Raw genomic sequence first — 25261 nt, 5'->3', positions numbered from 1 at the left:
AGACTGCGAGTATCAGCATGTTTTTAAACAGAGATCATTATATTGCTGCTCTGAAAGCACGGGGTCAGGTTGATTTACAATCCTTTTTTATGCTGAATGAGCCACCAGATTCACCCAAAGAGGTCCAAAATCTACCAATAGCAGATTCATAAAAACAATATGGGCTGTTTTATGTCCTCAACAGACAAACCACTGAACAAGCAAAACAAAAGCAAAAGTGAAAAGACTTTCCATAAATGATAACTTGTTCCTTATTATATTAACGACAGTTTTCACATCCTCGTCATGTGTGAAACGAGCAACAGGTTCATCACCAAGTCACCACAAATGAATGATCACACATTTAACAAAGTCAGCAAGTACAGGAACCGTGAGAGAAGAGATATAAGGGCAGTGTCAGGTAATTTTACCCGGCAACTGTTCTCCTGAGAACTCCCGCACCTGTTTGTATACATAATAATAGGTAGCAGAGGTAGCAGAGGTAGAGAGGAGCAGGACACAACCCTGGGATGGGTTACTTGCTTTAAGTTATTTTGTCATCCAAGGCTTATTGTTGAGAACAATGAAGAACTTTTTTTAGAGCCCACACAGAATGTATTGCACGTTGTGTCACATATTCATTAACGTCATCACAGGCGTCATAAAAACATAAAAACATTGCCGTTGTGTACCCTCCAAACAACCCGTGAAGATCACTTACTTCTCCACACACTCAAGGCGCCTGAAAGGGGGTTTGTACATATTCATAACATTGGCCCTAATATGGCAATATGGTCATACATACCCTCCCCTGTCCTACTCACAGACAAACTCCCTAGGTGCCCTTTTCAGACTGAGGCAGCAGTCCAAATATGGCCTCACAGACACTGATTATTCGATGCAGTGCAAACACACAACAAGTACAAAGGACATTTGGCTGCCCTACGGATACAACGCAGATCCGGTTTTATTTCTCCTAATGCAGTCTGTATTGAACAGTAATGAGTGTGCCTTAATGTCACAATACATCCAATCCAGCGTTGTGCAAAGTGTTTCGTCTAAATGCACTTCGGTGAGTTCCGTGTTATATTTGATCTTTGATATATTAAATTTGTGTTTCGCACAACACAGTGAATCTGAAATCACACGTTTGTCCTTTGCAAGCTTGTATTCACTGCATGACACATCATGATCAAATGTTGATGTTCAAAAGCAGGGTTTTTTTTTTAACAGGCCTTCCTTAGGGCAACATCATGAAAAGATTGTTTTTTTATGGTATTTCTGCTTTATCTGTCAGCTCATAGAAAGGATGACTCAAAGGAGATTGAAAAGGGTGCAACAAAGGTTCCAGGCTGATTTTGTACTGAAACAACCGTGTTTATATCACACATGCCGGAGCCAATGAAGTGAGGGAAGGAAGTATAGTGTTTTTCCTTTTACGTCTTTAAAGAATCTCAGTTATATTCAGCAACAACCCTACTATACTGAAAACATACACTCTCCGTTTCCTTGTCTGAAATCTAATACATAATATAACAGGGTATTGAATGTCAATTTGTCAAAAAAAAACAAAAAAAAACTGCTTCAAATTGAAACAGGAGTGTAATTCACTGCAGAGATTTACATAAGAAGCAAACTCATTCACTCATGCAGTCACAGAAAGGACAAATGTGAGGATAGATGAATTTTAAGCATGCATTAAAATACAATTACCAACCTTAACCACTTACATGAATAAATACACAATCTTCTCTACTCTCTTTGGTGAGTTAGACATAAACATGAAACGATGGGACCCATCACATTTTATAGTATTTATCAGCTTTATCAGCTCTGTGTCGTTTGATCAGCACAGCCTTACTAACGGCTGCGGTACTTCCTTTAACAGTCCCGTTAGCTCCTGGCTTTGGCTCCTCCATTAGTAATTCCTCAGTTCTTTATTGGCCCCGTTAGCTCTTGGCTCCGGTTCCTCCACTTTAGTGGCGTTGTTCACTCACCAGCGACTCCGGTTCTCCGGTTCTGGTCCTTCACGATCAATGATCATTATTTACTCACATTTAGTTGTACAATAATGAATTACAATAACATAAATAAAAAATCCAGCTACAGCCGGTGCCTGTCTGATAATAATATTAATACATAGTACCCATTGTGATTTTACTCCCGCCCCCATAGATAACCCTATTGATAGAACAGCGGCCTCACTGCGTACTTTTACGTAGATTAGAAAGAACTCATGTACTGATCCTTGATGTTGTCTATGTACAGTGCCTTGCGATAATGGATGTTACGATTTGGCGCCATACAGATAAATTGGATTGAATTGAGTAAACCCTTCTGGAAAGGGCAACCAGAACAACAAGTACGGTGGGGACAACTCGAGCGTCTTTATGAAGTTTTATTTCACACGGTTAGGTTGTAAACTGTCAAATTGTACGGGTTCTGATGATTAGTAGTTAGACAGAGACACATATGAAGGTTAACATATAACAAAAGAGCTTTGATGACAAACTGCACTTATCCATCACATATAATAATGTATAGAGTAATAGTTTTGCCTGCTAGAAAGTTCTACACGAGTCATATATGCTATCAATACCCAACAGCTGCGGAAAATCTGATGAGAAATGGTTGCATTTGATAAGATATAGTATATAAAGTACATGAGATTTTGGGAGGGAGAACTTGGCATTTGAATTTTTTTTTTTCCAATAGACTGGAGCAAATCTTATTGCTTTTGAGAAACACATTTCTATTACTCTGAGTTCCCCATCTTCAGTGAAGTTGTAAGTGTATTTTCTGTGATTAATTTGTCAGATAGGTAATAATGTCAAATTGGTCTGTGGCTCTAAAAAGGCCCATTTTCTCTAAAAGGACTGAGCTGGAGAGGCTGCAAACCATATGGCATACGGTAGCTTCAGAAACTATTCTCAAACATACTTTACTGCTTTGTGTAGTGGTTAGCACTCTCGCCTTGCAGCGAGAAGACCCGGGTTCGAGCCCCGGTTGGAACAAGGGCCTTTCTGCATGGAGTTTGCATGTTCTCCCCGTGTGTGCGTGGGTTCTCTCCGGGTTCTCCGGCTTCCTCCCACAGTCCAAAAACATGCAATGTGGGGAATAGGTAAATTGGACACTCTAAATTGACCGTAGGAGTGAGTGTGAGAGTGAATGGTTGTTTGTCTCTAGCTGTGTGTGGCCCTGCGATGGACTGGCGAACTGTCCAGGGTGTACCCCGCCTATCGCCCGATGTAGCTGAGGTTGGCACAGCACCCCCCGCGACCCTCGAGTGGAGGATAAAGCGGTTAGATGATGACTGACTGACTGACTTTACTGCTTTACTTTACTTGACTTAATTTTGAATAGAGAGAATTGAAATGTTTCAATCTACACTAAATGACCCATGATAAATAGGGTTTGCAAAAGAAAAATTGAAAACCTAAGTCTCTCCCAGTCACTTGTAGCCAGATGTATTGTCTTTGCATAAAGTGTCCTAAAGTGAATGAAATGGTGAATTTTCTCTGTAGGTCGGGACAAAAAAAAGTTATCAATTCAAAGTCAAAATGTGGACTCCTGAGATTTTTGACACTTTGATGAGACAAGGATTTAAAACATTTCTCAAGCTCTGAGTGTTCGCAGGAGCACAGTGACCTTGATTAGCGAGGAGACCAAAAACATTCTCTATAACAAAGCTTCAGCATTTTTTTGTACATATGGGGCAAACTGCTGGAAGGACGGCTATTGACATCCATCAACGTCAATCACATCTTTATGGTAGAGGCTAAATGGAAACTCCTAATGTAATAATAGACTGCTTGGAGTTATCTAAACTGGTGCAGAAACTAGGATAAGGGATTAAGTTGGGATATGTCAGTTGCATGAAAGCCGAGGATTTGTTAATCCTGCTGTTCAGTCCATTCAGTCACCTGTCACTCTTATCAGAAATACACATTTCATAGTTATTCATGATCTTCTGGATTTATTTTACCTCTGTTTTATGAACCTGCATTCAAATATTACAGTGATTACATGTGATTCAATGTTATTTTAATTCTGGTTAGTCTTATGATTTCATAAAGACTGATGTCCATATTTGATCAAAAGGTTTTGGGGGCTTTTTTATGTTAAAAGTTTTGCAGTTGTTGAGGTGATTAGAAACGGCAGAGGTTGTAAAGGTGGTTTCAATCAAGTCAGTGACGAGGGCAGTAATATAAAATACTCGTTCATGTCATTTGTGTTTCTGTCACATTGATGGTTCAGATGATGAAGCTCTGATACTGGTGTTGATATTGAGACAGACTTGGACACAGACTGGACGCAGTGTATGAGGAAGTACAGTACCTGCATGAACTACACTACGATGATGTGTGATAAGTGATCTAACCGTCATGACCGAAATAACATGGAAATAAATAAAAGATGTTTTGTTACTTGGACAGACCTTCTGACGGGACACATTGTTTGTTGAAGTACCTGCATGAGATGTTTTGATACTGAGACAGAGATACAGATTTCCTTTTTTTTTAAGTTGCAGTAAGAAAACATGTTGTGTTAGAGCTCTTTCTCATGTGATCGGTCACTGGACTGTACACAGATCCTCATAAAACGTCCACCCCCGGGAAACATGAAGGATATTTTACACGGCAGCTTTGATTAACTGAGAGGTAACTCTAATTTGCAAATATGATTTCAGTGGAGCCGTGGTAAGTGAGGAGCTCATTTGCAAAAACTAATAACTACAAAAATTGTGTTTTTCCTTTCGTAAGTTTTATTTGATGCAGTCAAAGGCACTCAGCTCACGGAATAAAACAGTTTTAACAGTAATTGAAATAAGCTCTGTAAGTATTTACATTTGGCTACATATGCATTCCGTCAGTCCATAATTAAAAAAATGACTATATTGTTTTTTTTTCCTCGTGTGTTTTTACCTCTTCATTACTTTCCATTATAAAGGGGTCTACTTCAACGAAGACCAGGATAGGTTACACTTGGATTGTCCAAGACTGTCCGAGCTTTCAGCCTTCATCTACACTCTTGGAAAAAATAATCTAATATGGTTTTGTTAGTCATTCTCAGCCTTGGTTTGCTTGAGATTTCTTGAGAATAGCGCTGCAACGATTAGTCGACATAATCAAATGAGTTCATTTTAATCGCAAAATCCTTGCTCTCCAGCTCAAGTCCTTTAAGAAAGTTTATTGTCGACGCGTCGTCACTGCAATACACTACAGGAAGTGCTGAGGGCAGTATTGGCCTATTTCTCCCATTGGTTTCCTCAATAATAGTCTGTTAGCTTGCGCATGGTTTGAAATGTGAACGTTAGCAACATATACTCAGTAGGCTCAGTGTATATCCTTGACGTAAAATCATTTTGTATTTCTTCACACTGTGGGCTCATCCACTATGTGGCTCTACTGCAAAGTAGAATTCACATGTTAACAATGAGTGTGATGGTGCTCGGAGTAATGCTAACGCAAAAGCTAAGTGGCGCTAACATTCTTACATAGAGTATTGGCCATGTAAACCTTCTTAGTGGATGTAAATGGGACTGACAGTAGCAGAGCCGCGTTTGTTCAGTGTAAAGCAGTTGGAGCTGTTTTGTCTGCAAATAAATGCCAAAACCCTTCGAGCCAGAAGCGGTATCAGTCTCCTCTGGGCTCCTTGACGATCTTTGATCTAAAAACATGAACACTGTCTCCTTCTCCCCACATGTCTATGTTAATATTAGGAAAATATTCCACGGAGGCAGAGATGTCTCTGACGAGTGTGACACTGATACATACGAGGCTCTTCGTGGGATTAGTCCAGAGCAACAGTCCGTTGCTCTGTTATACAGAAGCCTTAGATTGATGAATGAAGCTATTGAACAATTTGAACCAAGTATTAAAACCAACCCACGTAATAAGTCAGTGGAGTGACGTCGCTGTCCTCCCACAAGCACTGGTCAATACTAAAGCTGCCTTTTCAAAAGTCTTCCTCACCAACAAAGCACACATGGCTCCGAATTTAAGCTCATTCATCCACAACACCGACATCAAGTCGAACAAGGTCCCTCTGAGCACACTGAACTACAAAGTACTGCCAACAGAGGGAATTACATGAAAGATATTTTATCTTTACAGCTTTTTTTTTTGATAAATCAGTATTTTATTGAAGAATAACATATTAGCCACTCAGTTAAGTGTATGACATTTTTGTAAATGATAACGTTACTAGCATTTATTCTGAATCATCAGAAATAATTGTGACTAATGTGACGAAAAGAAAAAAAAGTGTTTAGTCAACAAAATAAAAATAATCACAAGTTGCAATTTTGCCTACGGTTTTGCCTAATTCTTTGGTTCTTTGGTGCCAAAAAGTAGCTGTGTCGAAGTAGACGGCATTTTGTTAAAGGTCTTTTTCACAGAACACATGACTGTAGCATATAAAATAGACAGTGCTGCTTAAACCTCTGGACTTTTGTTTGTTCTCTTCCAAGCACTCTAAATCCTCACTGTGTGTTAGCTTTTATGTAATGTCTGCTGCAGATGAGGTTTCATGCTCTTTATTTATTATTTATTCTTTATTAGTCAGAGTCCACACACATCAAAACATGCACATAATAATATATAAAAGAAAACCTATGAAACCTTCAGTATGTAAGCATCTTTTGTAAAAAGAAATCATGAATGCCTTGATAAAAAAAACCCTTTTCAATCACATTTCACATGTGTGGTGAGGTGCTCCGCAGAATTTGCATCAAAAATACACTGCACTAAAATAAAAGATGAGATGTTGAAATGTTACGACATAAACCGTCACACTAAAGAGAGTACCGGTGTGATTTAAGGAATAAATACACTATTTAAAACAACCAAATGGGGAGGTAATAATGTTACTGTAACGATTTTACTTGATAAAAGAATCCAGGTCGATGTCAGGTATAGAGTGTATAACCATTACTTTATTGATGCCTGGCTCCCAGTGGAAATTAGAAAATTGCTCAATAAAACTGTACTGTTTTACTGTGTTGTATTTTTTTTATTAAATTCATCATCTGGTAAAGGTTTTGGATTTACTTCCTTGCAGCAGCCTGTACTCATTCACAGTTCCACTTAAGATATGAAAAAAACCTTAACAGCTTATGGGAAACTGCCGTTACTGAATTCTCCTGACAGCACTCACTAAGTGGGCTTGAGCACCACAAAATGGTAGTGGCAACTGGTGGTGTTTGCTTTGATTGTGCTGCAGTTGTGTTATTAGACTACACAGCAAGCAGGTGATGGCTAAAATGAGTGCACGCACTGGACAGCAGTGAGAAATCTGGCAGTTTCTGGGCTTTGCTCCCAGGTCACACAACAGTAAGTCCCATGTTCAGCCACTACTGATTGCTAATTGCAATTTGTTCAGCCGTGTAACTCGGAGAAACTGATACCGAAACTTTCTTAAAACTCGGACTGCATTTATTTGCGTACAGTCCACACTCTGTTGCGACGTTACTTCCAAATAAGTTTTCCATAAAAGTCTTTAAACCATAAAATCCCACACGTGTTCCGCGCACAGTCAAAATCTGTTTGCTTCCCCAAACGACACCTGTGATCAGTGACATGAATTTAAACATGTTCTGGCCAGCCTCGGCCTTCACCATTATGCCCCCTGGTGCTTTGGAGGAATAAACCCAGACAATACAAATGAATATATGGCTCCATATTTCAAACAATATTTAAAGGAGCCACACAAAACGCAAAACAAAAGAAACAAACAAATCCATAACAGATAACATTCATAAACATAGGTAATAATACCTCATGCAATGTTTCTTATTGCATTACAAATTTGACATTAATCCTTATTCTGTAGCTTCACATAAAAGACAGATTTTTGTTACAGGTCTTTCGATTACACAGACCGTACTAGACGTCTCTTAAAGGTTTCTGAAGAATTCAAAACTGCAACAACGTCTCCAGGCATGAAACGTCTTATTTCCTTTGTCCATTTTTTTGTCATTCTTGTAAAAGTTTATGATTCCTTCCCCCATGGCTAAGCTGTTCATGAAAATAACAGAGAATACGGTTTGAGATGTGTTGGTCTTTAGATAAGATGAGAGGACGTTTAATGTCCTCAGGTATTGCTGCCTTATTCAGTCGTCCTCCAACTCTTCGAAGTCCAACTTCCAGAACTGGATCCAATTTGTAGATGGTGCTGCCCTTTATTACTTCTGAGATGTGTTCCCAGATGTTAATGTAGAAATTTCATTTGCAAATCGCTCTCACTGGCAAAAGGAAACTATTGAAGTCTCAGCCTTCCTTTCAGTTAGAGGATCCACACAACTGCAACCTTTAGCTTGGTTTGTGTATTCACTATGAAAACTTGCATCCTGAAGTTTCCTTTTCAGACGTGAATGTGTTGCTTGGCAACACACAGGTTGTTTGGCATTGTGACATTTTCACTTTTGCAAGGCAAATTCATTTTATGACTTTCCTGAAGCCGAACAGAGCTTTCCATGATTTCAACAAACTTCTTCTGCTCTCTTGACATCTCTGACTGCTTGTCATTATTTCCTTGTAGTAGACCAGTGTCACACAGCAGAGCCTGAATCTCTGCTGTCGGACTCCAGCGAGGCACAGTGGAGGCGCCAGTTTTTTCAGTAGTAGAAGACTTGATCAGGAGGGAATGAAAGTGGCTGCAGAGAGAGAAAACACCCTCATCAGTGCTGCCAACCGAGACGTGTCAGGTCCGAGTGAAGTTCAACACCCTGCATCCACTGACAGATCACGTCTGGAAATGCAGCTGACTTTACTGGGTGACCCGACAAAGGATCAAACCTTCAGCTCTGTTCAGGAGGTTCCTGAGTTCCTTTCACAGAGCTGTGTCCACAAACCAGGATGCCGTCTAAAGAGGCTGAGACATTTGCTGAACTGTGTTTGTGTCTACCAGTGTCAGCTGCCTCATCAGTAAGATCTTTTTCTGCCCTAAGATGACTGTAAACCTGGCTACGAAGTACAACGAGCCAAAAGAAGCTGACACATCTGGCTTTAATGCATGTCCATGGTGATATCCTGGATAGACTGGATTCATCAGTCCTGGTCAGGAGCTTCATTAGCCGCTTTAGGCCAAGGTCAGGTGTTTAAAGTCAATAATAGTAGCACTGTCTACTGGCACCGCTCATGTATTTAGTGACGCCTTTGTGTATTTTGCATTGTGTGTGCGTATGTGTGTGAATGTGTGCTCACTTGATTAATGTGCGCCAGTAATCAGCACCTAGGACAGCGCTGACGCTAATCCTAACGTTACCTCAGTCAGACAGGTAACTGAGTTTCTTCGCACAGCAGCTGGGTGCCTACTTCTCTGATTACACAGTTCATGTGTCATGAACTGTGTAATCAAACAAACACGTGTGTAGGGCAGTGCAATAAATACGCCCCACGCGCATGCCGGCATGTGATAAATGCAGTCGAGATGTAGCGCGACTGTCCAGCAACGAACTTCGTTGATTCCCAATGAAGCACATGATGTATCCCATTTTTGACCTAAATGTAGTGGCTTAGTCCCACTTTCTTTACAGTGATCTATCTCCGGAATCTAAATGATGTAGCTCTGGAAAAGTAATGCAGAATTTAAATCCCCGGGGTGCATGATAATGACAAAATGGAGTAATCACACAAACAATAACACCTGATGATGTAAAATGAAAAGTAATGCTGTTTCCAAACTTAGATGGAAGATGAATGGTGTGTGTTTGTATAATTTCTGACCATTTAAAGCACTTGGAAATACAATTTTGCAATTCATACCCATTCACATGCACTTTCATATACTACATCTGCCGTATAAGCAGTACTATTCACATGCTGCCGGAACAGCAATTTGGAGGTCAGTAAAGGACACTTCACCGCGGCGACTAGAGGATGCCGGTGATTCACTGACCTCTCGGCTTTACTCCTTGAGCCACAGCCACACACTATAATGAGAGAGAGCCACTGTCAACAGTGTCATTCAATCATGAGAGTCTGTTTGATCGTAGCTTGAGGCATGGGGACTGGCAAACCACCTGGCTGTTTTATCACCAACACTCTCTGACAAAGAGCTGATGTTCTGCTGCAAATCATTTTGCTGAACAAAAGCAATGCAATGTCAGCTCCAAAATCACAGAATCTGGTGATGGATTTATTGGTTCTGGGCTTGACAGAAAGTAAGGTTAAAAGTTAAGAGCATGCTCCGCTCACACTTTCAGGCAGCACCAAACAAAAACTTTTTATACGTATTTGGAAATGACTGTGAAGTGCATTTCAATTCATTTGAATGAGAAATTGTCCTTTAAAAAAGCTGAATATATCGGAAAGTAAACAATTCTGAATGTCTTAATGGAGCTGAACATTTTGAAGTTTGATTAAAGTATGTTGAACTAATCAGCGGTTAAATATTGGCAAAATAAAGTAGATGGCCACAGCAAAAGAACATGCTATGGCATTGTTTGCAGCAATGTGTTCATCTCCAACATTTTGCAAGGACATTTGTAAAGTCTTGTAATCTTATGGAGGAGTCTGGTGTATTTAGTGACCGCACAGCTGAAAGCCGTGGGCCAAATCCCATCCAGCCATATTTCAGTTCTGTGGCAGAGTGTAAGACGGACCACTGGCTTCAGTGACCACAATTGTTTTAATGAACTGATTCTAATGATTCAGTACACTGAAAAAAACTGCTTTGCCCATCACTGGATTATATGAAAGATCCATGTCCATGTGACACTGTCATCAGTATCTTAATACAGTTTCCACATGATGGAGAGGGTGTTGGTTTTGTCTGATTTCACGACACTCTACTATCATGTGGTTGTGCGTCAAGTTGTCATTCATTTTACTGCATGATAAATATAAAATAAAATAAAAATTTAATGGAGCAAAATTGAGACATGTGCCGTTTTTCTCATTGCTGTGTCTGTTAATCTGCAGTTAGTATGCCTGTAAAATACACCATCTCTTCACACAAAAGATTCTAATGTATCGAAGTACAAATACTTTGTTACTGGACTTCAGTAGAATTTTCGCATATCTGTACTTTACTTCGTCATTTCTGACAACTTTTACTTTTACTCCACTACATTTCCTAAATAAAATGTGTACTTTTACGCCGATATATTTCCCTTAACCATCTTCGTTACTCATTACTACAAAATAAAAGTTGAGTTGATGACGTAATGCCTGTTTGTTGTTGCTTGTTGTTTTTAGTAAATGTCAGGTACTTTAAGGTAATCAAGTAATATTCTAAAAGGTGACTTTAACTTCTACCAAAGTCATTTTCTGGTACGATACTTGTACTTTTTACTCAAGTATCGCTTTCAAGTACTTTATACAAGACTGCTTTCAAGTCCTATTTAAACCTTTTTATTTTACTTTTATCACACCACATCCCAACACAGATTATTTTAAAGAACTTTACATAGTAAGAACCTTAAAGTCCCCGCAAAGTGATAAAAAAAAAAAAAAATCACTTCTGACTTTGTCGCCCCACAGGCAAATATGTTGAGAAATTAAAAAAGTCTCTCAAGTGTTTAAAAAAATTGGGTTGCACACACTCAAAACACTATTGTTTGTACGGAATATTAACGTGAACTAGGGTAACAAAAAAACCACCAAACTATAACAGACCAATTTTTTGCAGCCCACAAATGCTTGTTCATTGTCCAACAGGTGCACTACGTTTGGCTGTCAGTGAGGGCTTTTTAGGATCAAAGTGTCTGGCTGAAGTGACGTGAGAACTGGAAACATCACAGGGGCTTTCAATACTGCCTCAAAACCCATGCCCTGGTCAATCTCTCCACAAAAACACATGCCTTTAATCTTCAGTCTGCAGAAAACAGACACATACGTTCTCAGGTAATCTGGTAAGTGTACGGCTTCCTGCTGGGTCAAAGAGGGCAGGGATGTGGGTAATTAAATGAGGTCAATGAAACTACGCTGCCTTTGATTGGTAATATTTTTAAAAGCAAAAAAGTCTTGATGAATGAGGGAAATGGAAACAGCCGTTTACTCAAAGTGATCAAATACAATATACATGTGATTAATGATTAAGAACTTGCATAAGCTAATGGATAGGTAAATGCATTACTTCCATAATACACTAATTGCAAGGTACCTTTGTTTTACTGTATGTCTGTAATTGAGCAGATTTCTTTAAATCACAGGATTGTGTCTTCCCCTTAAACTGTAATTGTTTTATGTCAATCTTTCTACAAATCCCTGACCTTTATTTACTAGTATGATGATGACATAGCTTGACTCAGGTCTCCAAAGAGCCCTACTCTGAACTGAAGAAGATTTAAAATATATATAAAATAATACATTATGTGGCGACCAAGGAAGCCGACTAATAAGTGTGAAAGCTTATATTCTCACTGCGATACATAGCCACATGCCAAGAAGAACACAAAATACAAGACGGCAATTGTTCCTCTTTATTTATTTTGTTCTTCTTCCTGGAACTATTGACATTATGATCTTGTGATGACACATCGGGCCAACGCAGCCCACACTGGAAATACAAGCCAGATCAGAGTATACTGCTGCACCACGGCAAACTGAACTGCGCTGTGTCACTCTTTGCTTTAGTTTCTAATTCCTGTTGCTCAAAAATAGTTGGCCTTTGGTGCACTGAAGAGTCCTCAATGAGGCTCACTACATTGGGGACAATCCATGAACCGAGAAGGACATTGAAAGTCCAAACTTAAAGGGGTAAGCAGGTACTCCACACCTATACACATGCTAATGGGATTTTACAGATGCCATACCATATGGCATTACAATAATGACCCTCACTATAACGACCTTTCCTGACCAGTGCAGACTGCAGGGGCGGGCTCATAACAATTTAATGACCACATCCTTCAAATTTCTTGCATGGCTTTAACTACCAGCAGACCTCTATGGATTTTACTCATACGCAGATCACGTATTTCTAAATGAAAACGTAGGAGACAATTTAACTGAACAGACTCTCTGTTTAAAATGTTGACGATGTTATTCTTAATAGCTCAATGCAGAAACCCTGGATAGGCTCCAACACGTCCAGAACTCTGCTGCTGGTTCTCTCTCGGGCCAAACCTTGGCAACACATCACCCCCACGCTGAAACTACTGCACTGGCTCCCCGCTAAGTTCCGGATCACCTTCAAGCTTCTCCTCCTCTGCTACAAGTCTCTCCATTCACTTGCTCCCCACATTATCTGTCCGACCTCCTCCATGTGCACCGTCCCTCCCGGAAACCTGCGCTCTGCTGACCTCGCTAGTTCTCCTCTCCATCCCCCGCACCTGCAGGCAAAGCTTTGGCAATAGGGCTTTCAGTGTCAGTGCCCTCTGGAACTCACACCCTCTGGCTATTCGCCAGGCACCAGCTCTGGTAGTGTTGAAGCGACATTTGTTCCTGTTCCTCCACATTTTTACCACCTGACAGTTTGTTTGTTAGGGTTTGGTGTGTCTTTTTCCAATTACAACAACCGTGCTACGTCCAAATGTGAGCACTTTTGGGTGTGGCATACCACATTGCACAATTACACCTATTTAAAGAAAAGGTGTGTATCAGGGACGCACGCAGACGGGAAGTGTATGAGTTTATGAATTTCTTTTCATTTTAAAATATTTAAATGAATTGAATTAATGTTGTGTGTTACCACACAGGACACTCCAAGTTGACCGTAGGTGTGAGCGAATGTTCATCTCTGTATGTTGGCCCTGTGATGGACTGGCAATCTGTCCAGGGTGAACCTTGCCTTTCAACCCGATGTCCGCTGGGATTGACTCCAGCGCCCTGTGACCAACATGTGGAGGATAAAGCAGTAGACAATGAGTTTGGTTTTGTGTGTGTGTGTATAATCTCAGGGCACTTAAGATTATGTATGGCAGAGGCCTTGAAATATTAAAGAGAGGCAGAAACCACAAGCACTTGGCGTCAGTGGAGAGAAAACACTCCTGCGTAACAGGAATGTTATCTTGTTCTGGGAGTGAAAAGTGGCTGTGGCCATCTGATCTGACTCAGATGGTGTCAGTTTCTATGAAAGGAGAAAATGGCTGACACACTATTCAAAATGGCTGTACACTGGGTGTAACCACTAAAATAACATTGACCAGTACTTGTAGTGGGGAAATGTGGCATGTGCATCAGCCAGTATAAGCAAACCATAATAATTACACTATCCCAAATGTTTCCAACAATGACTAAATCAGAAATAATCACATTTTTCGTCGTTAGTTTCGTTTTCCTTTTTTGCCATTTCTTACATGTATGTGATGATGGGCAGGGAATGCATTTAACTGATTTTTATTCTGTTTAAATTCAAAGACATTCTCTCCCGTGAGCTAAAGACAGCGCATGGACACTATATTCCCAAAAGCACAGAGCCATGACGGACATTGACAGTATGTGGACGAAAACCCTTTCTAATTTGTACTCGTGTAGCGATTCTCTCCTGTTTTACACATGTGTGCCACAGCTAGCAGCGGTGTGTGTAGTGCGACACAAACCACAAAGTGCACCCATGCATTTGATCCAAATCTCTGATCAACCATCTCTTGTGCATGTGAGCGGCAGTTTCCCTTAAGTCCGACCACTACACTGCATTAAAGAGCAGAGGAGGATGATGAGACAACTCGCTACAGCTGTGCCGGTCAACTCATCTGGTGTTACCTGGTGCATAAAACCCTGCTTAGTTGTGTGTGTGTGGGGAACAACTCCTCAGGCTGAATATACTTAAATGCCACCGAGTACCTCAGTTCATAATTATTGCACGCTGTACTCTGTAGCTCCTCTGCCTTCACTGAGTGCTTTTCCACAGCAGTACGTCCCTTGGCCATAGAAAGATACGGTCGCTCTGTCTATTGCGATTGCAAAGACAAACATGTTTTTCACTCGATTTCCTCAAGGCTCCGAGAAAACCTTTCTATAAAACGTTTGTTTATGGGTCTGTTATTGTTGAGCATCAACTCTCTCTCTCACATTTTTTATTTTTCCCTCCTTACTCTCAATCTCTAGCACGCTGCCTTAACACCTTAAGGGCAATTAACATGGTCAGTTTACCAAGACAGAAACGTTCCCTGGTAAAAAAGAAAAAAAAAAACTGGGGGTACTGAGACAATTCCCTGTTGTCTTTCCTGCTCATTCTTACACGAGTCCCTGCCACCTTCTGTGCCATCCACGCTGGTGCAGCCGTGACAGCCAAGGTCACCTCGGGGATAACAGAGGGCTCCTGCACGGAGATAAGACTTTCACAAACATCTAAACCAATGAGATGCTCCTCGAAGGAAATAGAATCCTGCCCGTGAATTATTTATTAGGTTTTTTCCCCACACCCTAAATAACACCCGGCAAGCATTGTTTGACATTCTGAATGAATAATTAAGGGGTGACCTTTTGTTCCCATCATAGGTTCGTCATGCCACAGTCTGTGGATGAGGCTGTTCAACAGTGTGAAGGAGTTTTGTGATGGACAATAATAATTTAGCCATACCTCATGCACAAGCACAATGATACAAAGTAAAGATGTGTTCCTGTGGTATTCACTGATGTACAAAGGTCGTCAATGCAGTCTCTGTTGTGGTGATGCGAAGGTCGACCCACAAGGTGGACTCAAAAGACAATACAGTGCGTCCTGGTGGGTCGGCTATTCATTGTCTAGGTAGTTTCCACCACTTTTCTTCCTCACACAGAGAGTGAGACTTCAGAGGACTTACTGTGGCTCCTGTAAATGTGTTCATTTCTTTTTCTCAAATGTTAATTGTCTCAGCAACTTGAGAAAGGATTCCACACCTTGAGTACATTCTCCAGGCTAAATCCTGAAAACTGTAGACTCTCTTCTTTGTTTTGCTCAGTGCAGCTAATTGGTTGTGGTCTATGAATTGGTCCTCGATGTCAGCAAATGTACATTAGAGGCTTTTTCTACAATGGGAGGCCGGAGAGGTTGTTAAGAAAACGAGGGAAACAGTATGCAGATGGATTGGTTTGGCAGAAATTGTCAGCCCTGTCAATGGATGCATTTTGGGCAAATCTATTTTGACCACATTGATATTCATCCATCCATCCTCCACCTGAGGGACACATGAAGGGGTGCCAATTTTAGCTGACATAGGGTGAAAGGCGGGGTCACACCCTGGACAGATCACCATTCCATCACAGGGCCAAGCGTTCACTCTCAAACTCACACCTACAGTCAACTTAGAGTGTCCAATTTACCTACTCCCCATATTGCATGTTTTTGTGGGGAACATGCAGACTCCATGCAGAAAAGCCCTTGTTCTGACTGGGTGGCGAACCCGGGTCTTCTTGCTGCAAAGGCAAGAGTGCTAAAAAGGTGTGCAACTGCACTGACACAGTCAGACGCGAGCCTAACACAAAACACACATTCATAGTTAAAAGCAAGTGATAGGAATAATTCATTTTGATCAAAGCCGGATCATGTCTCCTCCCATCACAGTGGAATAAAAAGAGAAGTCCACGTCCTCTCTGTCTGCGTTCTAGTGGTTAAGTGAAGGAACGTAGGCGTCGCTGCGATGTGTCCTCCGTCATTTCCACTGCATTCGTTCTGTCAACTCGTTCACCTCAGCTCAACAGCTGGAGTCAAACTTGCGACCATGATGTCTTTCGCACACAGGGTATCGGTCTTAACCACTGAGCCACTCCACCCCCTGACCACCAAGCAACCTCTGAGTTCACTCAGTGCCAGATTGTTGCCAGTACTAGTCTCTCCAGCGTTTTCCGGATTGATTCCCCGGTACTGACCCTGCCTCTGCCTCGGTGATCTACTCTGCCCTTGTGTGGGCTTATTGTCTTGGGCTCAAGTTCCCTCCGGTGAACCCAGCTTCCCGTTGCAGGGTTTTCATTGAACTATCACTGAACTTTGTGGTAAATAAATGTCATTGCCACCTGTCTGCCTGCCTGCCTGCCTGCCTGCCTCCGTGTACTGCATTTGGGTCCTCCCCTGACTCGTTGCACGTTCTGAGCTCACAGCGGGGAGTCGTGTGCCTGCAGTCATGCGCCACAAAGCGGAGACATGACGACTGCTGTGTGTCACAGGAACAAGCATGTAAATAAAGCTCACAAAGTAACTGACTGAGTGAGCGGCTTAAGCACCGCTTCTGAGTGAAGTGTAAATGTTCATGCTCCTTAGTCATGTCAGGGAATTAGCATTAGCGTTTAAGACCGCACACGTGCAAATCTCTCCACAGGCACACACACATAAAAATGCAAGAAAGGGATTTTTAATTTACTTTTTTCTCTCTCTCACTTCTCATCCATTCAGTTTCCCATTCACACACATACACACACACACACGTTCTCTCTTTTTCTTTTTCCCTCCAAGTAATTCTTTCTCGGCAATTGCACACACGCATACAGACAACACACGCCTGCTTTTTCCTGTTTCATTTTCTCCCTCCCTCCCTCCCACACACACGAGCCAATTTCTTTCTTTCTTTCATTTTCTTCATCTCCAGCCCTTTCTACATCCCTGTCACTCCTTCACTGCACACACACACAACCACGGATACACAACAGCACATGATATAAGCGTCTTCATCTCTTGAATTTATTCTCCCTCCTACACTTTTTCCATCACTGCCTCTTTTGCATGCACAGACACACAAACACTGACACCTCTCTTATTTGCGCTCATTTTCTCTCATCCTCCTTTTGTCCCTCCCTGATCAGCGCCTTTGTCATCCTGTTTCATTCTGTTCCCCTCCGATGTTTACTTAGTTTAAATGCACACATGGAACTGGACACATACTACACTGGCAGCCCAGCTTCCCTGGCCTCTTCCTCTAGCCTCTCTGGGCCATCTGGAGTGCAAGGCCCCCGCTCCGTTGGTCCCCTGCCAGCCACTGAGCCTCCATGGATGAACACAGCATCTTCAGGCACTATTTGTACGTGTCAAAGCTCTGCTGTGTGTCCAGTGACCCCAGCTGAGTGAAGTCATTGAGTCTCACATTTCCCACCTCAAAGGAGCCTCATTCTGCTTTGATGACACCTGCGCTCCACATCTCTCCCTCTCCCTGAACAGGGGATGGCGCGGTAATTGATAAAAGCCACCGTGCGACTAGCAACCGCAGCGCTGCTTTCGTGGGGGATTTGTCTTTTCGCGAGCAGTTAATATTGAAATGAGTGCTGTCAGTTAAACGCGCTATTGACGGCATTAACGCAAACCCATTTAAACGGCGTCAAGTCTTTTTGCCCTAGCAAACTTTGTGTTTTTTTTCTCATGCTGTTGCAACAACTAGCAACGTTAGAAAAACTACAACACCACAGCAGATCTAGCTAGACCGGAAACAAAACAACAGGCACACTGCACTGCTAGTCGGCCAAAGAGTAGTCGGCTAACGTTAAGTTTTGAGTGGATGGCGAGCACTGTGCGCTTCGCCGTCTCCAAGCGGGCTCTCCGTATCCAACACAGCCTGGATCATTTCTCGACGCACTCCCCACATCCAAGTAATGATGTATGCAGTGTTGCCAACCAAGCTGGCAGACCCCCAAACTGTAGTAAGGACACCTCCGAAGACCACTAGCTCCTTTAGCTTGGATTAGCATTAAAATGAGAAAAAAACTACGGGACAAAAAGAAATCAAGGGACATGCACGATTTTACTAAATACGAAGTTAACTATGACATTAATGCGATTAATTGCGATGAAATATTTTAATCGTTTAATCGTTTGACAGCACAAATTGAAATTAACCTGCAGGTCAAGTGCCACAGCGAGATTATCAGGTATGAGCTACACTTCTGTAATAAGGAAATCTAGTTTCCTGTTATAAAGACATGCAAGAGCAATTAAATGAATTTACAGACTTTAGCAAAATTCAGATTTGACCATGGTTCCCAACCTGGGGTCCAAGCCTCCCTTAGGGGGGCGTCAGAGATCACATGGGGGGTGCTCTGAGTTTGTGAGGTTAATATAATTATATTTGTGCATCCAAATCAGACACTCTACTGGATAATTAGAAGCCAGTATCACCCACACAAAAACTATAATTTATTTAGTCCACCTTTCAAATTATTAAGCTATTTATCACCAACACCTGATCAAGTTCCTATTGTGTGAGAAACCGGAGGCAATACCTTGGTTTTGATTTAATGGAAGTACAGGACAGTTTTTATCTATACACACTGTGAGAATAGAAACAAAAACCTACAACTGCTGTTCATTTTTACATATGAACTTTTTACTTTATTCTTTTTTTATGTGCATGCCCTGGACAGGGGTTTGGGTCTATTACTTAAACCACTGGTTTAAGTAATAGGTTTACACATGGAGGAAAATACAAATCATCTCAAAACTGCAGCAAAATGTCAGCAGCAACTTCTCCCCCTGAGTCTATAGTGTAATAATATTAGTCTCAAATAACAGCATGGAATTTAGGCACCAATTTGCAAACTCTCCCACTTAAAAATGTATTTCTGCAGTACAACATCTCAAACATGTGCCCTCTACATCTAGTTTCAGAAGCAGGTGGAGCACTGGCAGGATTTTACTGATCAGCCGACTGTTTCAAATGTCATGAAGGCACTTTTGAGTCTGACTTCAACAAAGAGTATGTGGCTCACGCTCCTAACCCACAACTGAGCGCACACCAAAAGAGTCTCCATGGATAGATGTCCGTCTGCCGTCCGCGAAACTGATACTGATCAAGATGAGGCTATGAATTTCATCCCACACACACTGACATGCGTGCAAGAGCAGAGCGGAGAGAGCCAGGAGCAGCAGGAGTGTCTGTCATGGTCTGAGTTCATTAAAGACTCTTCTAATATGGATGACCTCCACGTCCCGCTGTTTGACACCCACGGCCGTGTCACGATTGCACACCGCATGACGCTCACTGCTGCAACGGAGTGACAGTAGAGGTGAAACAAGATCCGTCTTCCATAACATGTGAGACAAAGACGTATCCTAGTGCCCATGGTGACCAACATTAATTCGATTCGAGGCTTTATTGTCGTTGTACACAATGGACATGGTGCAACGAAGGTTTTGGAGCACACATTCATTCATTCATTCATCCATACACACACTTAAAAGAAGAACTAAACGTAATTAAAGTAAGGATAAGAAATGGGAATATAAATATTAAACAGGATATTTACATGAGGACATTGCACAATGTTACAAAAGTATTGAGTTTAGTGGGGGATATAGTTGATGTGTGAGTTTAGGGTGTTTATGGTGCCAGGAAAGAAACTGTCTCTATGTGGTTGTCCTTGTTAGGATGCACTTGAAGCACAGGTTGAACAGGTTTGCTCTGCTGAGACGGAGGTCCTGCAGGGGAGGGGAGAGGGCAGCCAATAATCTTGCGTATCGGTGGAGTACCATATGAGATACAGCACGTCAGTGGGCTCTGTCCTTTTTGTACTTATAAGTTATAATAATTATAATTTAGAAGGGTGAGAGTGTTTACGAATGTCTATTTTTGTTGTGGCAAATGTGACTTTCACACTTTTAACTAATTGATTTTTGCTTACTTCATTTCCCTACAGCTATATTCAGAAAAGACCCTTCCAGGTAAGAGCAGCTCTTTCCAAAAGTACTACAAAAGTGTGTGTGTGTGTGTGTACTTGCATTTATTAGGACCAGGACCAGTACTTAGACCTAAACCTGGTCCTTGGAGCTGAACTGGTTATTTTTAGGGGCTGTGGTTTGAATTGTGGTTAGTTTTTAGGTCAGGGTTAGGTTAAGGTTTGGGTCAGAGTCAGGATGTGTGAGTGTGTGTGTATTTACAGAGCAATCATTCAATCAAGGATTATTAAAAAGTCAAAAGAAACTGAACAAACTGTGTGAGCTACACACCAGTGACATCACTGTTGCATATTCTTTCACATTACTACCACCTGGTGGACTGCAATGGAACAGCTTGTAGTGTTCATGGGTCGTTATCAAACTCTCATTTTCCATAATATTCCACTGTCTTTCACCATGATGCAAATGACAACGTTGGTCCACACAGGAACCTTTTAATTGCTGGGAAAACATTTAGTGGCTTCTTAACCATTTTCCTTCTTTCTTTCGTTCTTGGATTTGACACATTTTTTCTCAATGTAATTAAACTGCACTCATAATCTTATGCCACCCAAAAGGCTAGAGCCAAATCACCTGATTCAAGTGTCGCTTTCTATCTATGTGGTAAACAATGCAGAACGACAAGTTTAGTCTCAGTCTAAACCAACTGCTTCTAGTATCATTTACCAGTAATATCTATCCCTCCAAAATGCAATGTCATTTAACACCATGTGAAAAAAATACAAAAATAAAGTACGATACATTTGAATTCAAGGCATAAACTCAGAGTCTGAGCAACTGTCAGTGTATTATTGATGCACTGAGAAAGAGACAAAACTTTCATTCTAAATACTTTGGTGTCCTAATGTCTGAAAGTTTTGAAGAGGACAACTGAGGGGGACTCCAAATTGAATTCTGAACATTAGCACTTAGAGTATAATATAATAATAACGCGTGAGGGGAAGGGGGTCATTACATCTGAGGGTTTATATGTAATCCAAACCGGCTGTAACTTTATATGTAGAGGCAATGTGTAAAATCTATTTCTAAAAACAACCACAAAAAAAAGAAATTAATTAGGAAAAAAAAGAAGAAGAAGAAGAAAAACGCTTCCCGAGGCTGTGCCTTGAGTCTAGATTTGGACTTACCCAACAGCGGAAGTCCCAAACACCACGACGGTCAGAAAACAGGTGAATAGAAGTGACACAGTGTCCTCCTCTTCACTAGTTGATCAGCCAAGTCTTCAGATCAGCACCAGCTGCCACCCCGCGGATGCAAGTTTGCGGTCGACGCCCGTGCACGCATCAATTGTGCACAGCAAACGCCTTCAGTCTGGCTTATTGAAGAAGAAGAAAAAACAAGAGTACACGGCCAATCACAAGTCAAACCTTAGCGCATACCAGTCTGTCTGGCCCCAGGCTGACACAGTACAATTATGATCAATCAAACTGGGTTTTTGCTGCTCTCCGCTTTCGTCCGCGGATGCTCGCCCGGTTGTCCTCAATGCGATGCTGATACCGAGAAAGACGGGGCGACAGATTCTCATCCACATCCAAGATCCCGGAGCAGAGTGATGAGAGAGCCAGGAGGAGTGGGAGAGGTGTCTCTTACGGTCTGTGTATACATAAAGACGGCTCTATAATAACGATGAGGCTCCGCGTCCTCCCAGTAAAACAACCCGTGCTGTTTTTGGTGTGTGTGTGTGTGTGTGTGTGTGTGTGTGTTTTCCCCGTGGCGCGCTGCAAGTGCACTCTGTGTGGTGCGCGCTGAGCTACAGTGGAGGCAGCACCGCCACAGCTTCTCCACAGATGTGAGACAAAGATATCATCGTTTAATGGTGTTTATTATGACGAGATTAACACATTTGTATCTACTTCTCACCAGTGAATTGTCCTATTATAGAGCTGCAAGTTTTATTCCTGTGCAAAAAGAGTGATCATATGGTGATGCTATCTTATTTCTTCCCGCGTGGTAATAACAATGGCATAGTATGGTAATAGCATTGTAATAAGGAGATCATGTAAAGGAAATATCCTAACATTTACACATTAGGTTACCATCCGTGTAATAACTTTAAGTAATAATAATAACAATTTGATTTAAATTAGCCTTTCAGGACACCCAAGGACACTGTGCATTAAAATCCTAAAACATAAGATAAAACAATAGACAAAGAAAATGAAGACAGGGACCGTGGACCAAGTTGGACAAAAACTGAGAGGCGAGGTGATGGATGGTCTTAAATGTATAAAGGAGGAGAATTTCAATGGGAGCCAGTGAAGCTGCTGTGGAACGGGGTGGAGGGGGATTCTGGTGGTTATACGAGCTGCCCGGTTCTGAACCAGTTGGAGCTTGTGGAGTGAATTATGAGGAAGACCAAGAAGGAGAGAATTATAATAATCAATACGGGACATGATGCTTTTATCAACTTTGAGTTTGAGAACGTTTGAAGAGAACCATGACTTTGAATCGGTCAGGCCGTTGGAGAGGGACGGTGGAGGAAAAGGGTTTAGTTGGGTTTACTGGAAAGGTCATTTAAATAACAGTGGGAGTGAATATTCTGTTTGCAGATATAGGAGGGGAGGCGGTGAGTGGTGAAAAGAACAGTTTACCACATCGGTGTGGAAGCGGGGGAGGGCCGGGACGAGAAAGACTGAGGCTTGGTGATGATTTGAGTGATGCCAGTTGAAGTTTCTCTATTGAGAAGAATGGTATGCCATGAGGTAATCATTGGTTACTTTTATAAGAGCAGATCTGTGCTGTAATGGGTGTGGAGACTGTAATTGTCTGTACAGATTGTTTTGGGTTCAGTGAGCGCAGAGTTGTGAAGCAACTGTTTGAGGATTTTGGAAGGGCAAGTTGGAAATGGGAGGTTATTGAGGTTGTTAGGATCTGCAGCATGTTTCTTTTTAATATCGGGGTGATGGCAGCTGTTTTTGAGGGAGTGGATAATATCACAGATGAGTGGGAGGCAGGCTTTAAGCAAGACTGCAGGGAGAGTATCTAACTAAGCAGATAGATGGTTTTTGATTTGCGGATGAGTTCCGAGATAAGTGAGGCAGTGGGGAGTTGCAAGACGGAGAACGGGTGAGAGCACAGGTGGCCATCGAAGGAGGAGGAGAGGGAGGAGTTCCAGAGCCTAGATGCTGATGGATCTTATGAAATTTTTAATTAAAAAATGACATTAATGAGTTATGGAAAGCTGTTGTTTAACGGTTGAAATACATGTCTTTATGAATAATAAGTCCAGTCATAGATCCTATGTAAACCAGGGTGCAGAAACAGAGAAGGAGTATTGAGGGTGTTAATTAGACTATTATGATAGTGAGAAGCCAAATCGTCGGGGTTGGATCGATAATGCCAGAAGAAAAGTTGTCAGTGTTAATGTACTTGGGGTGAGGAATGTAGCAAAGTCGTTAATAAAGTCAATGTTGATCTTCAGGGGGCGGTACACTATGCAATAGTTGCTATACAGTGGTTTCAAAGGAATTTTAGACAGGAGAAGACCACGGCCACAGGGGTTGACAGAGGTAAACAAACCCCGGGGACGTGGCCTTGCTGAGTTGTGAGAAGTCGTTGGGCTGTTGCCCTGTGAATGAAACTACTGAATCATATAACTTTTGTCAGTTAAAACTGCCCATGTCCATATTATAAAGTTTGATATGCATCCTCCCTCATGCATCCACACACATGTTTTTTTGTTGTTGTTATTATCAGGATAGTACTTGAAATGACCATCCATAATATTGCTTCCCTATTGCAAAATTAATTCCACACAGTTATCATAGGGCAAGATGGAGGCAGATGATCCGCTGGGGCGAGCACTAAAGGGAGAAGCCGAAAGAAGTTATCATATTGGTACAGTACCGTAAAGTGTTACTGCCGTATCATTAATCTTGCACCTATTTTGCTGGATTGATTTAGAGTTGATTGATTTTGCCCAGTAATTTTCTCTAAAACAAGGATGCATATAGTTGGAAAAAACAGAGCTTTAATGAAAAGAGGAAAAGCCCTGTGGGATGGATATTAAAAGCCAGTGCATACTTCATCTCATCTATTTCACCAAGCCCCACTGACACACAGTTTACTGGAGCTACTGATTATTGTTATTATTGTTATTATTATTATTATTATTATTAACATTCTTATTCGTTTTCTTATTATTATTGTATTATAATAATAATAATACTAATAATTATAATAATCAGCCAGTCAGTCATCATCTACCGCTTTATCCTCCACCAGAGGGTCGTGGGGGGTGCTGTGCCAATCTCAGCTACATCGGGCGATAGGCGGGGTACACCCTGGACAGTTCGCCAGTCCATCGCAGGGCCACACACAACTAGAGACAAACAACCATTCACTAATTATAATAATAATAATTATAATTATACACTTATTATTGCAATAAGTGTGTTTGTCAGTGTGTTTGCAGAAATAGGAGGGGAGGAGGTGAGTGGTGAAAAGAACAGTTTACCACACCTGTGTGGAAGCGGGGGAGGGATGGGAAGAGTTTGTCTACTGAGAAGATTGGTAGAGTTGGCTGCCATGAGGAACTCGTTGGTTATTTTTATAAGAACAGGTCTGTGATGGGGGTGGAAACCAGACTATAATTAGCAGCCTTACACTGAATTAAATAATCTGAGGCTATAACTGGCCCAGCAGCTGACACACTCACAAGCTCCTCTTGACTTGATCACATCCCCCTCTGCTGGTGTTAGGCTGTAATTTTTTTTTTTTTTCTCACACCCTTTGGCTGCAGGAACTATGGGTAAGT

General features: G+C 41.6%; 1 protein-coding gene across 1 annotated transcript in view; it reads right to left on the bottom strand.

The window, feature by feature from the left end:
* The window catches only part of LOC122772812 (carbohydrate sulfotransferase 8-like), a 114149-nt gene extending 91962 nt beyond the window's left edge, over positions 1-22187 (bottom strand). Inside the window, exon 1 of the mRNA XM_044031115.1 lies at positions 21633-22187. The gene's annotated coding sequence lies outside the window, so the exon portion shown is untranslated. The remainder of the gene's footprint in view (positions 1-21632) is intronic.
* Positions 22188-25261: the final 3074 nt, after the last annotated feature.

This window comes from Solea senegalensis, linkage group LG7 (assembly GCF_019176455.1).
Source record: "Solea senegalensis isolate Sse05_10M linkage group LG7, IFAPA_SoseM_1, whole genome shotgun sequence".
Taxonomy (NCBI): Eukaryota; Metazoa; Chordata; class Actinopteri; order Pleuronectiformes; family Soleidae; genus Solea; species Solea senegalensis.
The sequence above is the reverse complement of the archived record's forward strand: the minus strand, read 5'-3'. Positions and strand labels throughout refer to the sequence as shown.